Source organism: Vitis riparia, unplaced genomic scaffold, assembly GCF_004353265.1.
Source record: "Vitis riparia cultivar Riparia Gloire de Montpellier isolate 1030 unplaced genomic scaffold, EGFV_Vit.rip_1.0 scaffold303_pilon_pilon, whole genome shotgun sequence".
NCBI lineage: Eukaryota > Viridiplantae > Streptophyta > Magnoliopsida > Vitales > Vitaceae > Vitis > Vitis riparia.
The window spans coordinates 264250-273558 of record NW_023269666.1 but is presented as its reverse complement, the minus strand read 5'-3'; the positions used below and the strand labels follow the sequence as shown (position 1 = coordinate 273558).

The 9309-nt window shown below is 32.3% G+C and overlaps 1 pseudogene; it reads right to left on the bottom strand.

Annotated features, from left to right (window-relative positions):
• Positions 1-8041: 8041 nt before the first annotated feature.
• LOC117909733 lies at positions 8042-8958 on the bottom strand (annotated as a pseudogene).
• Between the last annotated feature and the right edge of the window lie 351 nt (positions 8959-9309).

Below are 9309 nucleotides of genomic sequence, written 5' to 3'. Positions count from 1 at the left end.
ACTCTTAGTAGAAAGGAGAAGAAAATAGTATTGCAGACTTTAGCTGATTTGAAGGTTCCAGAAGGTTATTGTTCAAACTTTAGAAACCTTGTGTCCATGGAAGAGCTAAAGCTTAATGGTCTTAAGTCCCATGATTATCATGCACTTATGCAACAACTACTACCAGTAGCAATAAGATCCGTGTTGCCTAAGCATGTCAGATATGCCATTACAAGATTGTGTTTTTTCTTTAATGCACTTTGTGCAAAGGTGGTGGACGTGTCAAGATTGAATGATATACAACAGGACATAGTGGTGACTTTGTGCTTGCTAGAGAAGTATTTTCCACCTTCCATCTTTGACATCATGCTTCATTTAACAGTGCATTTGGTAAGAGAGGTTAGATTATGTGGACCAGTGTATATGAGATGGATGTACCCATTTGAAAGGTACATGAAAGTCCTCAAGGGTTATGTTAGAAATCATAATCGTCCAGAAGGGTGCATTGCTGAGTGCTATATCGCAGAGGAAGCCTTAGAGTTTTGTACAGAGTATTTATCGGGCATGGATGCAATTGGGATTCCTTCTAGTGTGAAAGATGAATGGAAATGTGGGAAACCATTACTTGGTGGTCGTGCAATAACTATTCATGATTATAAATTGGTGGAGCAAGCACATCATTATGTTCTACAAAATACAACCATTGTACAACTGTTTATTGAGTAAGTGTCATATATGTGAATATATGATTTTAAAACTCTAACTAATGTTTATACAAACCATGACTTGCCTATTTTTGCTTGATAGTGAACATATGAAATATTTGAAGACAAAATATCCTCGTCAATCAAAGAGAGTGAAGTGGCTAGAGGATGAACATGTGCGCACATTTAGTTATTGGCTTAGAAAAAAGGTATGAAACTATTCATACTCCCCTTAAAATTTAATGCTTACAAAATTTAAATTACATTAACTTACATATCATTAATGAACCTTATAGGTTTCAGATGACATAAGTAAGAAAGAACCTATTGAAAAGGAACTTAAGTGGCTTGCACAAGGACCAAGACAACAAGTTCTTACGTACCCTGGATATATCATTCATGGTTGTCGTTACCACATCAAGAAGCGTGATGAGGCACGAGTCAACCAAAATAGTGGTGTTAGTATTGTGGCATCGACCATGCAAATTGCAAGTTCCAAAGATAAGAATCCTGTGCTTGGTGACATGTGTTTTTATGGGATTATCACAGAGATATGGGACCTTGATTATAACATGTTTAACATTTGTGTTTTTAAGTGTGATTGGGTTGATAGCAAGAATGGTGTCAAAGTTGATGAGCTTGGTTTTACATTAGTTGATTTGAGCAAGATAGGACATAAATCAGATCCTTTCATTTTGGCAACGCAAGCCCAACAAGTTTTTTATGTAGAAGATCAAGTTGATCCAAGATGGTCTATTGTATTATCAAGGCCAAAAATGGAGTTGTTTGACATAGAAGGTGATGACAACATAGCCGACAATTGTATGGAGCATCACCCATTTGCGAATGGGATGCCTAATATTAAGTCTTTTGATGAAGTTGAAGATTATGATGAAATTTGTATGCCTAATATTAAGTCTTTTGATGAAGTTGAAGATTATGATGAAATTTGTATGCGTACTGATTGTGAGGGGATTTGGATTGAAAATTAAGCTTAATGCTTTTTTGTGGTTGTGATTGTGATTATTAAGTGTATTATGTGATTTTTGAGTTTTTGTTAATATACAATATGATGCTCAACAATGTTATGTTTTTATTTTATTCTTGTCAAATATATTTTTATTATTATATACTTGTAAGATTAATTTTCATGTATTGCAAAGTTTGTACAACAATGATTTATTCATACTTATGAAATCATTTCGTAACTAATTTCTTTAGATTTAGTTGAGATACATTTTCAAGTGTTGTTTATTATTGCCTAATTCTGAATTATTTGGGAACTTGGGAGAAAAGTGCTACATTTTTACGGATGGCTCCACCAAGAAGAGATAAAAAGCAGGTAACTATTAAAATATCATGTTTTACTTTTGAATGTAAGATATATATATATATATATATATATATATTATATATATATATATATGTATGTATGTATGTATTATGAGATTAATCACTTAGTCTTTTGATTGTCATGTAGATGGATGAAAAGGAAGGAAAACAGAAGATTACTTCACCAAAAAGGTTAAGAGGCCCAACTTTAAAACCTGAAATTGCTAAAAAGAGAAGTGAAGGACTGAAAATTAACATTCAATATAATGATGATGGTGAGGGAGTGGGTGAGGGATATGTACAGCTTGTATCATACATGGGTGTGTTAGCACGAACCATGGTGCCAGTTTATCATACTGATTGGAGAGTAGTGCCTGTGGAATTGAAGGAGAAATTATGGGATTGCGTTAAGGTATATAGAAATCTATTGAAATTATTTTTCTATATTTTGTGTAGACTGACATGATTATTAAATAACCAATATCTTCTTATAAAGTATGTAGTAATCTAATGAAATTATTTTCCTTTATTTTGTGTAAATAATCAAGATCTTATATTTTAGGGTGCATTCTTGGTTGATGAGAATAGCAAAAACAACGTCATAGCATCCATTGGGACTAGCTTTAGGTCATTCAGGCACAGATTGACAAAAGAGTATATCCTGCCTTATAAGGATAAGCCCGAGTATCTTTTGCAGCCACCAACTGAATATAATTACATTCCAATTGAAGACTGGAGAAAGTTAGTGGCTAATAGGTTGTCAAAAGAGTTTCAAGTTAAATCAAAAAAAGGAAAAGAAAGGAGGGCAAAATACGTGTATATTCATCGAGTGAGTAGGAAAGGATATGCAGGACTTCAAGAAGAATTGGTAAGTTGAATTAGTATATTTTATTTTGTTGGACATTTACTTTTGTAAAGTTTAATTACTTCACTTTTTTGTTTTTTGATAGATGCAAAAGACAGGTTCGAGGAAACCTATTGATAGATGGGTCTTATGGAAGCTAGCAAGATTGAAAAAAGGTGAATATGATGAAGTTACGAGGCCTGTAGTGGAAAAGATTGTAAGTTGTCAAACCTTTACTTAGTTTTAGTCAATTTCATTTGTTTTTTTTTTATTTATTTAATATGACTTTTGAAGTATCTTATATTTTTTTGGAGGATGAGTTGACAAAGGATGTTGAGGAAGGGAAGATCACATGTGTTGGCCAAAAGGATATCCTCACTTTAGCATTGGGTACATTAGAGCATCCTGGACGGGTTAGAGGAAAAGGTGGAAAAACAAAGCCCAAACAATTCTTCAACACACCAAAACCCACAAAAACTCTTGAAGAGGAGGAATGTCAAAGGATGTTAATGGAGAAAGTCAAGAGCTTGGAAGAGGAGATCATTGCTTTGAAAGCTGGAAAAAAAGAACCCCTCACACCCCGCTCTGAAGTGAGCAGCACAAACATAAGGAAACAATTGTTGCAACATGAAGAAATAGGAGGGAAGACTGATGATAGTGCTCATGTGGAGAACCTATCAGCACAAGGGACTCGAAAAGCTTCTCCACTAACTCAGGTATATATGCCTTTTTCTAAGTTAAATTTATACAAACAATATATAAAATAACTATAATGAAACACTAAGGATTACAAAATATGTTTTTACAGGTTTATAAATGCAAATTAGCTCTTGAAACTGAAGATAACATTGTTGCATATGGAACTTATTTACGAGATTCACAGATTTCCATTGATGGTGCTGATATATTAGTGGTCATCCTTTACCCTCTTCAACCTAATGCACTTCTTCCATTCCCACTTTCTGAAAACATTAGGACAATAAGGGAGGGTGTTGGATATGAGGTTTTGTGGCCTATTGCATTTGTGATAAATGATGATGATGAGGTGAATAACGTTATACCCAAACTTTCAAAGTTGAGTTATATTTTCCTACACTCTTGGTTTCTTTATTTTTCATTTTAATGTCATGCATCTATTTATGTGTTTAGGATGTTGGCAAGAGGAAGAATAAAATGAAGAAGATACAAGCATCCCCAAAGAAAATCAAATATGAGAATCCTAGAGATGTACAACTGTTTTCTAAAACAGTTTCAGCAATGTTGGAGGGTAAACCGGCACCCAAAGTTGACTTTCCAATCAATGTTTTTGGGATGAAATTTCAAACTTTCCTCTTGACAAGTGAAATGAATGATGTAATTTCTGCAAAAGAGTTGACTATGAATTGCATATGTTTCTATATTTGGTGAGATTTTGTTGTAAATCTTTATGTTACATTCATGATATAAATAAGTAGAAGCTGTTTTTTTTTTTTTTTTTTTGTCAAGTAATTCTAAATTGGGTGATATTTCATTAGGCGGTTGCATGAACATCTGGATGAGACACTACAGGAGAAAATTATATTTATTCATCCAGGAATGGTGTCCAAGGCTGGAACAATAGCCCCACAAATTGAAAAAAGAGCAAGGTTCATTGCTGATCGCCTAATTGACTCCAAATTGGCAGACTTGGTTTTTCTTCCATATAACCCAAGGTAAGTTGTTAATCATAATTGTTTTTAATTTCTTAGCCTTATAAATGCTATTTATCTAAATTATATGTTAATATATTGTAGGTTTCATTGGGTTTTGGCTGTAATTGACCTCAAAGCACAAAGAGTCTACTATTTAGACTCGCAATTGCAACAGCCATACCAAGATATAAAAGATATTGTGAACATGTAAGCCTACCATAATTTTAGTTTTCATATCTCAAAACGAACACTAATGTAATCTTATTTTTTGTAGGGGGTTTCGAATTTTTGTATCTCAAAAGAAGAAAGGATCTAAAAAAGAGCTCAAGTGGATGGTTGTTGAGGTTACATTTTTTTTTTCTCCAAAACTTTTTGAAGACTTACCTACATTTAAGTTGCTTTCTTGAATGAAAATTTACTTGATTTTTGAAATGTAAAGATTCTATATGGCTTTCTCTCACATGAATATAAATCTATATATATATATATATATATATATATATATATGAATTTTCTTAGTTTATAATTGTTTTTGTTATTATTTCCTATTTCTAACTTGAGTTGAGAAGGATACCATATATGTTTGTTTCACTACCTTACGAAAATATAATCTAAAATGCTATGAATACAATGTACTCATATGTCCATTATTCCACTATTAATTAATGAAGTAGTACTAAAAAAGAACAAACCCATTTTTTCATGTGATTGAAAGATTTATGATCCATTTTTACCTTCTACAATTAATATTTCAAGAAATAGTAATAGAAACTAGAAGAAAAATAGTAAACTTTTTTTTAAAAATGCATGACTAGAATACTTTTTTCAATTGTATTATGATGTGGAAGATCAAACCTTAGAAAATTCAAGCATAAAAAAATTAATATATACATAATTAGTCAATTTGAAATGTTGGTCATAGGAAGAACAATTATTAAATTTTGATCACTATATCCATAGCATTTACAATCCTTTAGAACAATTTAGATGTGTGTGTGGGTAAGGAAGCAATGGGGATCCTTTAGATAGCTTTGATCATGTTACTTAGGTGTGAGTTGTTCTTTATATCTTTCTTTTAACCTTAGTATGTCTTATATACATCCTATATTTAGTTTAGATGTTTCTTGTAAGGCACAACCTCTCTCTCTCTCTCTCTTTCTCTCTTTAATCAAAACTCTTTACTCTTTTATCCATCTTCAATCAAATTGTTCATATGTAAAACATTTATTCCTTATAATTACTAATTGCATTTCTCTTCTATAATGTCAATCTATGAGATGTAAAATGAGGTTAATAGTACATATTTCCAAATATATTATCGATAATTGCTCTTGAAGCTTGATTGATTTACCTTAATGAAGTCTTCAAAGTCATGATCTTTTCTAAGGGATATTCTCACATAGACAAAAGTTAACTATTATATTTTTTTAAAGTTAATCACTATTCTTAATAAATATAATTAATCATTACCTTTATCTATTCATTTTTTTTTCTCCATATTTCACATGTACATGGTATTGTACATTCTTATATTTTACCTAATTTAACCCTCCAAGTTGTAAACATGGGAGCTTAAGGTATTATGCTAGACATGTATTGAGTATAATTTAGGTGCAAATTTAACTTGAAACTAACATTATGTCATTCATTCCTTTTTTAAATTTAAAATGTGAATGATGAAAAAATTGACCAAATTTATATGATGTCATATTTTATTGTGAAATTTTGTTGCTATAATTTTGCTCATAGGGGCCCAAACAGTTGGATGGTGTCATGTGCGGATATTTTGTCATGCGATACATGCGAGACATAATTGCAAATAGAAGTCTCTTAACATCTCAGGTTTATCTGCCTATGTATTTTCATAAGTACATGAGAACTTATACATATATTTAATGTTTCACAATAACATATTTTCTCTTGTCATATATTTTAGTTTGAAGGGAAAAAAACCTATTCACGAGCTGAGTTAGATGAAGTGAGATCTGAATGGGTCTCATTTTTGAGCACTCTTATCTTAGACCAAGTATAGTGGGTATGTTAATTTATAATTTTTTAATAAAATTTCAGACATAAATTTCAATTAATGTTGCATCTTTTCTCTTTGCAAGGTTTCGGGTGACATTTGCAGTTGTTGCAATTTTGAGATGACAAGATCATATGTAAGATCTTATTGTCATGCATAGATGCTGAAGTTTTGGATACTTTTGGGTACATACCTATATCTTTTAAAAGATACATTTGATGAAAGTACTAATTCATGTTTTTTTTTTTATTATGTATGTTTGTTGGATTCTTTTCGCATAAATTTTGGTACATGTTAATGTCATTTTAGTAAAATTTCAAATATAGACTTAAAGTAATGTTGTTTTTTTTTTTTTTTTTTCTTGCAAGAGGTTGGGTGGCATTTGTAGCACTTGCAATTTTTAGAGTATAAAATCATGTATAAATTCTTGGTATCATGCATAATTATTTAATTTTTGGTTCTTTTTTAGTAAATATCTTATATATATATATATATATATTTGATAATAGTATAAGATCATGTATACTTGTTAGGTTGTTTGTGGATACATTTTGATATATTTAGGATACATATTTATATCTTTTTAATGAACTTTCAAACACAAATATAAAATAATGTTGTTTTTTTTCATACTTGCAAAAGATTAGGTGACATGTTTAATATACATTGGATGTAGATTTTATGAATAAAAAATGATACATAATCTATCTAAAGCAGATTTTACTTGGCTGTCTTAGAAATGCTACAAAATGAGTTTAACCTTGCCTTTTGTTAATCTTGCAGGTTCATAGAAATGTTATCCAACATAAAGGAAAGTGCCACTCTTCCTCTCCATTGAAATGGTGTTCACCATGGAAGGAAAGCTCCTCTCATCAATTAGTTTTTGGTTTGCCAATGCCATAACAAGTTAAGGTTAGCTCCTTGCTAGTGATTAAATTTGAGATTTCAAAATTTTCAAAGATCGTATCAACTTGAATTTGGTTTAGGAGTTGAATGTCTTAGTCCTACATGGTATGCATTTTAAATAACACATCTTGTCTTTCATTTCACATCCATGGAGTTGAGGTTGTAAACATGTTATCAAAATCTAAAGCTGCAGTCCTAGAAGTTGTCCCAAACAACAAAGGGCACTCACAACCAAGTAAGTTGAAGAATAATCTTTCAATGCATTTCTCTTTGGTTATTAATGTGTTGTAGTACAAATTAAGGTCATAAGATAAGTACATTATGAATTTTGTATATACAAACAATGGTCTTTGCTGATCTGATAAGATGTCTTATTTGTTGCACACCATCATGTTATTACTACAGATCATTCTTCTTCTCTGTTATAATAAAATAGGATCTCTTTCAAAGATGGAAAGGTCAATTCACCTGGAAACTTTCTTGCTAGTACCCACTTCGAGGTTGTTCATAAAAATCAAATGACTCTCTTCAATCCCTCATTTGTATATGGTTTTCTCACCTTTTGGACTTCAACTGCTTCTCAAGTGCCATCTTCTAAGTCATATATCAAGCAATCTAAATCAGGAACATACCTTGATTCCTTCATATGCCCAATCAAATTTTCCAGAACTTGATATATCCCCTCTATTTTGGGGCCCACCTCATCCCCAACAACAAAACTATAGACATGATTTCCTATCTCGACCCAGCTCCTACCAGTCTCCTTCTTATTTCCCATTCTTTTCATCAACTTTCTCAGTCTTACAAACTCCCCCACTTACCATCAGCAGCATATATATTTGATAGCATCACATAAGTCCCTACCATATTAGGCCTCAGATCCAATATCCTGTGAGCAGCTAATTTTATGGAATTGGGAAACCTGTGTGCTTTACAAGCTCCAAGAAATGGCCCCCAAACGCACTCATCAGGCTTGAATGGCATGCTCTCTATGAGTTCATAAGCTTCCTCAACTTTCCCAGCACGTCCTAGCAAATCCACTTCACACCCATAAATCTCCTGGTCTGGACTAATGTTATAATCACCCACCATTAATTTAAAATATCTCAAGCCTTCATCTACAAGTCCAGCATGACTGCAAGCACTAAGAATGCCTATAAACAAGACTCAGTCAGGCTTAATATCTGACCTGACCATCTTGTCAAATAATTCAACAACCTCTTCTCCATACCCATGAGTCTCATACCCAATTATCATGGTAGTCCAAGAAACCAAATCTCTACGAGACATACCCCCAAAAACTTGGTACGAATCAGCAATATTTCCACATTTGGAATACATGTCTATAAGGGCATTAGACAAGGCCAAATTCCCATCAAGGCCTCTTCGAATAATCCTCCCATGAATCTGTTGTCCACAATTCAAAAATGCTAACGTCACGCAGGCAGCCATAATGCTGGTAAATGTGAAGCTAACTAAGATAAGAAGAAATAACATGTAGGATAAATCACTCAAAGAGGGTATATCCGAAGTCTCAGAAGAATTTGACACTGCTCGGATAAATTTTATACTTAAACTGAATATAGAATGTCTACCCACCTGGTTTGAGTGAAGATCTAATGTCCCTAAAAGAGAAAGTGCCCCAATCTCTGCTGGTAGCAAAGACAACACATTATTCTTGAAACTTGAAGCCACAACAACTAGATGAATATCAAATATAAAAAGATTTAAAATGAAAGAAAATCTACGTACACCAGACACTCCCAAATATCTAAATTTTTTTGCAACAAGGAATGAGAATATGACCCCATATAAAACTCTGCAAGGGAACAACAACCCTTTATTGAT